This window comes from Etheostoma spectabile, unplaced genomic scaffold (genome assembly GCF_008692095.1).
Source record: "Etheostoma spectabile isolate EspeVRDwgs_2016 unplaced genomic scaffold, UIUC_Espe_1.0 scaffold00018645, whole genome shotgun sequence".
Classification (NCBI taxonomy): domain Eukaryota; kingdom Metazoa; phylum Chordata; class Actinopteri; order Perciformes; family Percidae; genus Etheostoma; species Etheostoma spectabile.
In genome coordinates this window covers 47,578-53,577 of record NW_022604374.1, presented here as the reverse complement: position 1 = coordinate 53,577, position 6,000 = coordinate 47,578, and the positions used below count along the sequence as shown (strand labels likewise).

Here is a 6,000-nt window from a genome sequence, read left to right as displayed (position 1 = left end):
ATGTGCTGACATCCTGTTCCTCAGATCATACTAAAGTCTGGTGACAATGCCTGTTGTTGTTCCAGAACTGAGACTTAACATTCCAGAACTGAAAGTTAACTTTCTAGAACCTAACATTCTAGATCGACCGCTTAACATTCTAGAAATTAAACCTAACATTCGAGAACTACAAAATAACATTGTAGAACTGTAAGTAACATTTTAGTACTACAACTCTTAAAATTCTAAAACTACAACCTATTGTTCTAGAACTGCAGCTTAACATTCTTGAACTTAAACCTAATATTCTACAACTGCATATTAACTTTGTAGGACTGAAACCTAACATTCTACAACAACAAAATATCATTGCAGAACTATAAGTAACATTTTAGGACCATAACTCTTAAAATTCTAAAACTACATCCTATTGTTCTATAACTGCAACTTAACATTCCAGAACTGCAGTTTAACATTCTAGAATTTCCACTTTACATTATAAACTGCAGCTTACCATTGTAAAACTACATTGTAACCTTTTAGATTTGTAAGTAACATTTTAGGACCACAACTTATAAAATTTGTAAAATGTCAAACTATTGTTCTTGAATTGCAACTTAACGTTCTAGAAAGGCAGCTTGACTTTGTAAAATGACATCTCACCATTCTAGAACTAAAATGTAACTTTTTAGAACTGTAAGTAACGTTTTAGAACCACAACTTATAAATGTTTAAAACTTCAACCTATTGTTCTTGAATTGCAACTTAACATTCTAGAATGGTAGCTTAACGTTCTAAAACGGCATTTTACCATTCTAGAACTACAATGTAACCTTTAGAAGTGTAATGAATTAACATTCTTGAACTTCAACCTAACATTCAAGAACTGCATACTGACATTCGAGAACTTAAACCTAACATTATAAAAGTTCTAAACTTCAACCTATTGTTCTTGAATTGTAACTCATCATTTAGAATGGAAGCTTAACTTTCTAGTTAAGCAGCTTAACATTCTAGGACTTAAACTTAACATTCTAGAACTGCAGCTTAACATTCTAGAACTGCAGCTTAACATTCAAGAATGGCACCTTAACATTCTAGAGCTGCAGCTTAACATTCTAGAACTTCAGCCTAACATTCTAGAATTGCCAAGTGACATTCTAGAACTGCAGCTTAACATTCTAGAACTTAGAGCTAACATTCAAGAATGGCACCTTAACATTCTAGAACTTCAGCCTAACATTCTAGAATTGCCAAGTGACATTCTAGAACTTTAACCTAACTTTCTGGAACTGCAGCTTAACATTCTAGAACTGCCAAGTAATATTCTGGAACTGTTACATTTCAGAAATTTTAAGTAACATTTTAGAACCGCAACTTAAATCTTAAGAAGTGCCTGGCTAGCTCAGTCGGTAGAGCATAAGACTCTTAATCTCAGGGTCGTGGTTCGAGCCCCACGTTGGGCGGTTGTGTTTTAGAGAGTGGGAATCCGTGAGTTCTGCATAGTATCAGGTGGCTGTATTGGGGAAGATCAGCTGTCGATTGCAAAATTAGCACTTCCATCCCAGTGTAAAAATACCTGTTATTTACCAGACTAAAATGTGCCTGCATTCTACGATCATGGCATGTGCTGACATCCTGTTCCTCAGATCATACTAAAGTCTGGTGACAATGCCTGTTGTTGTTCCAGAACTGAGACTTAACATTCCAGAACTGAAAGTTAACTTTCTAGAACCTAACATTCTAGATCGACCGCTTAACATTCTAGAAATTAAACCTAACATTCGAGAACTACAAAATAACATTGTAGAACTGTAAGTAACATTTTAGTACTACAACTCTTAAAATTCTAAAACTACAACCTATTGTTCTAGAACTGCAGCTTAACATTCTTGAACTTAAACCTAATATTCTACAACTGCATATTAACTTTGTAGGACTGAAACCTAACATTCTACAACAACAAAATATCATTGCAGAACTATAAGTAACATTTTAGGACCATAACTCTTAAAATTCTAAAACTACATCCTATTGTTCTATAACTGCAACTTAACATTCCAGAACTGCAGTTTAACATTCTAGAATTGCCACTTTACATTATAAAACTGCAGCTTACCATTGTAAAACTACATTGTAACCTTTTAGATTTGTAAGTAACATTTTAGGACCACAACTTATAAAATTTGTAAAATGTCAAACTATTGTTCTTGAATTGCAACTTAACGTTCTAGAAAGGCAGCTTGACTTTGTAAAATGACATCTCACCATTCTAGAACTAAAATGTAACTTTTTAGAACTGTAAGTAACGTTTTAGAACCACAACTTATAAAATGTTTAAAACTTCAACCTATTGTTCTTGAATTGCAACTTAACATTCTAGAATGGTAGCTTAACGTTCTAAAACGGCATTTTACCATTCTAGAACTACAATGTAACCTTTTAGAAGTGTAATGAATTAACATTCTTGAACTTCAACCTAACATTCAAGAACTGCATACTGACATTCGAGAACTTAAACCTAACATTATAAAAGTTCTAAAACTTCAACCTATTGTTCTTGAATTGTAACTCATCATTTTAGAATGGAAGCTTAACTTTCTAGTTAAGCAGCTTAACATTCTAGGACTTAAACTTAACATTCTAGAACTGCAGCTTAACATTCTAGAACTGCAGCTTAACATTCAAGAATGGCACCTTAACATTCTAGAGCTGCAGCTTAACATTCTAGAACTTCAGCCTAACATTCTAGAATTGCCAAGTGACATTCTAGAACTGCAGCTTAACATTCTAGAACTTAGAGCTAACATTCAAGAATGGCACCTTAACATTCTAGAACTTCAGCCTAACATTCTAGAATTGCCAAGTGACATTCTAGAACTTTAACCTAACTTTCTGGAACTGCAGCTTAACATTCTAGAACTGCCAAGTAATATTCTGGAACTGTTACATTTCAGAAATTTTAAGTAACATTTTAGAACCGCAACTTGAATCTTAAGAAGTGCCTGGCTAGCTCAGTCGGTAGAGCATGAGACTCTTAATCTCAGGGTCGTGGGTTCGAGCCCCACGTTGGGCGGTTGTGTTTTAGAGAGTGGGAATCCGTGAGTTCTGCATAGTATCAGGTGGCTGTATTGGGGAAGATCAGCTGTCGATTGCAAAATTAGCACTTCCATCCCAGTGTAAAAATACCTGTTATTTACCAGACTAAAATGTGCCTGCATTCTACGATCATGGCATGTGCTGACATCCTGTTCCTCAGATCATACTAAAGTCTGGTGACAATGCCTGTTGTTGTTCCAGAACTGAGACTTAACATTCCAGAACTGAAAGTTAACTTTCTAGAACCTAACATTCTAGATCGACCGCTTAACATTCTAGAAATTAAACCTAACATTCGAGAACTACAAAATAACATTGTAGAACTGTAAGTAACATTTTAGTACTACAACTCTTAAAATTCTAAAACTACAACCTATTGTTCTAGAACTGCAGCTTAACATTCTTGAACTTAAACCTAATATTCTACAACTGCATATTAACTTTGTAGGACTGAAACCTAACATTCTACAACAACAAAATATCATTGCAGAACTATAAGTAACATTTTAGGACCATAACTCTTAAAATTCTAAAACTACATCCTATTGTTCTATAACTGCAACTTAACATTCCAGAACTGCAGTTTAACATTCTAGAATTTCCACTTTACATTATAAAACTGCAGCTTACCATTGTAAAACTACATTGTAACCTTTTAGATTTGTAAGTAACATTTTAGGACCACAACTTATAAAATTTGTAAAATGTCAAACTATTGTTCTTGAATTGCAACTTAACGTTCTAGAAAGGCAGCTTGACTTTGTAAAATGACATCTTACAATTCTAGAACTAAAATGTAACTTTTTAGAACTGTAAGTAACGTTTTAGAACCACAACTTATAAAATGTTTAAAACTTCAACCTATTGTTCTTGAATTGCAACTTAACATTCTAGAATGGTAGCTTAACGTTCTAAAACGGCATTTACCATTCTAGAACTACAACCTAACATTATAAAAGTTCTAAAACTTCAACCTATTGTTCTTGAATTGTAACTCATCATTTTAGAATGGAAGCTTAACTTTCTAGTTAAGCAGCTTAACATTCTAGGACTTAAACTTAACATTCTAGAACTGCAGCTTAACATTCTAGAACTGCAGCTTAACATTCAAGAATGGCACCTTAACATTCTAGAGCTGCAGCTTAACATTCTAGAACTTCAGCCTAACATTCTAGAATTGCCAAGTGACATTCTAGAACTGCAGCTTAACATTCTAGAACTTAGAGCTAACATTCAAGAATGGCACCTTAACATTCTAGAACTTCAGCCTAACATTCTAGAATTGCCAAGTGACATTCTAGAACTTTAACCTAACTTTCTGGAACTGCAGCTTAACATTCTAGAACTGCCAAGTAATATTCTGGAACTGTTACATTTCAGAAATTTTAAGTAACATTTTAGAACCGCAACTTAAATCTTAAGAAGTGCCTGGCTAGCTCAGTCGGTAGAGCATAAGACTCTTAATCTCAGGGTCGTGGGGTCGAGCCCCACGTTGGGCGGTTGTGTTTTAGAGAGTGGGAATCCGTGAGTTCTGCATAGTATCAGGTGGCTGTATTGGGGAAGATCAGCTGTCGATTGCAAAATTAGCACTTCCATCCCAGTGTAAAAATACCTGTTATTTACCAGACTAAAATGTGCCTGCATTCTACGATCATGGCATGTGCTGACATCCTGTTCCTCAGATCATACTAAAGTCTGGTGACAATGCCTGTTGTTGTTCCAGAACTGAGACTTAACATTCCAGAACTGAAAGTTAACTTTCTAGAACCTAACATTCTAGATCGACCGCTTAACATTCTAGAAATTAAACCTAACATTCGAGAACTACAAAATAACATTGTAGAACTGTAAGTAACATTTTAGTACTACAACTCTTAAAATTCTAAAACTACAACCTATTGTTCTAGAACTGCAGCTTAACATTCTTGAACTTAAACCTAATATTCTACAACTGCATATTAACTTTGTAGGACTGAAACCTAACATTCTACAACAACAAAATATCATTGCAGAACTATAAGTAACATTTTAGGACCATAACTCTTAAAATTCTAAAACTACATCCTATTGTTCTATAACTGCAACTTAACATTCCAGAACTGCAGTTTAACATTCTAGAATTGCCACTTTACATTATAAAACTGCAGCTTACCATTGTAAAACTACATTGTAACCTTTTAGATTTGTAAGTAACATTTTAGGACCACAACTTATAAAATTTGTAAAATGTCAAACTATTGTTCTTGAATTGCAACTTAACGTTCTAGAAAGGCAGCTTGACTTTGTAAAATGACATCTCACCATTCTAGAACTAAAATGTAACTTTTTAGAACTGTAAGTAACGTTTTAGAACCACAACTTATAAAATGTTTAAAACTTCAACCTATTGTTCTTGAATTGCAACTTAACATTCTAGAATGGTAGCTTAACGTTCTAAAACGGCATTTTACCATTCTAGAACTACAATGTAACCTTTTAGAAGTGTAATGAATTAACATTCTTGAACTTCAACCTAACATTCAAGAACTGCATACTGACATTCGAGAACTTAAACCTAACATTATAAAAGTTCTAAAACTTCAACCTATTGTTCTTGAATTGTAACTATCATTTTAGAATGGAAGCTTAACTTTCTAGTTAAGCAGCTTAACATTCTAGGACTTAAACTTAACATTCTAGAACTGCAGCTTAACATTCTAGAACTGCAGCTTAACATTCAAGAATGGCACCTTAACATTCTAGAGCTGCAGCTTAACATTCTAGAACTTCAGCCTAACATTCTAGAATTGCCAAGTGACATTCTAGAACTGCAGCTTAACATTCTAGAACTTAGAGCTAACATTCAAGAATGGCACCTTAACATTCTAGAACTTCAGCCTAACATTCTAGAATTGCCAAGTGACATTCTAGAACTTTAACCTA

General features: G+C 34.0%; 1 non-coding gene across 1 annotated transcript; it reads left to right on the top strand.

Annotated features, from left to right (window-relative positions):
- Positions 1-2,982: 2,982 nt before the first annotated feature.
- On the top strand, positions 2,983-3,055 carry trnak-cuu (transfer RNA lysine (anticodon CUU)). The gene has a single exon. It is a non-coding gene; the product is annotated as a tRNA-Lys (tRNA).
- Positions 3,056-6,000: the final 2,945 nt, after the last annotated feature.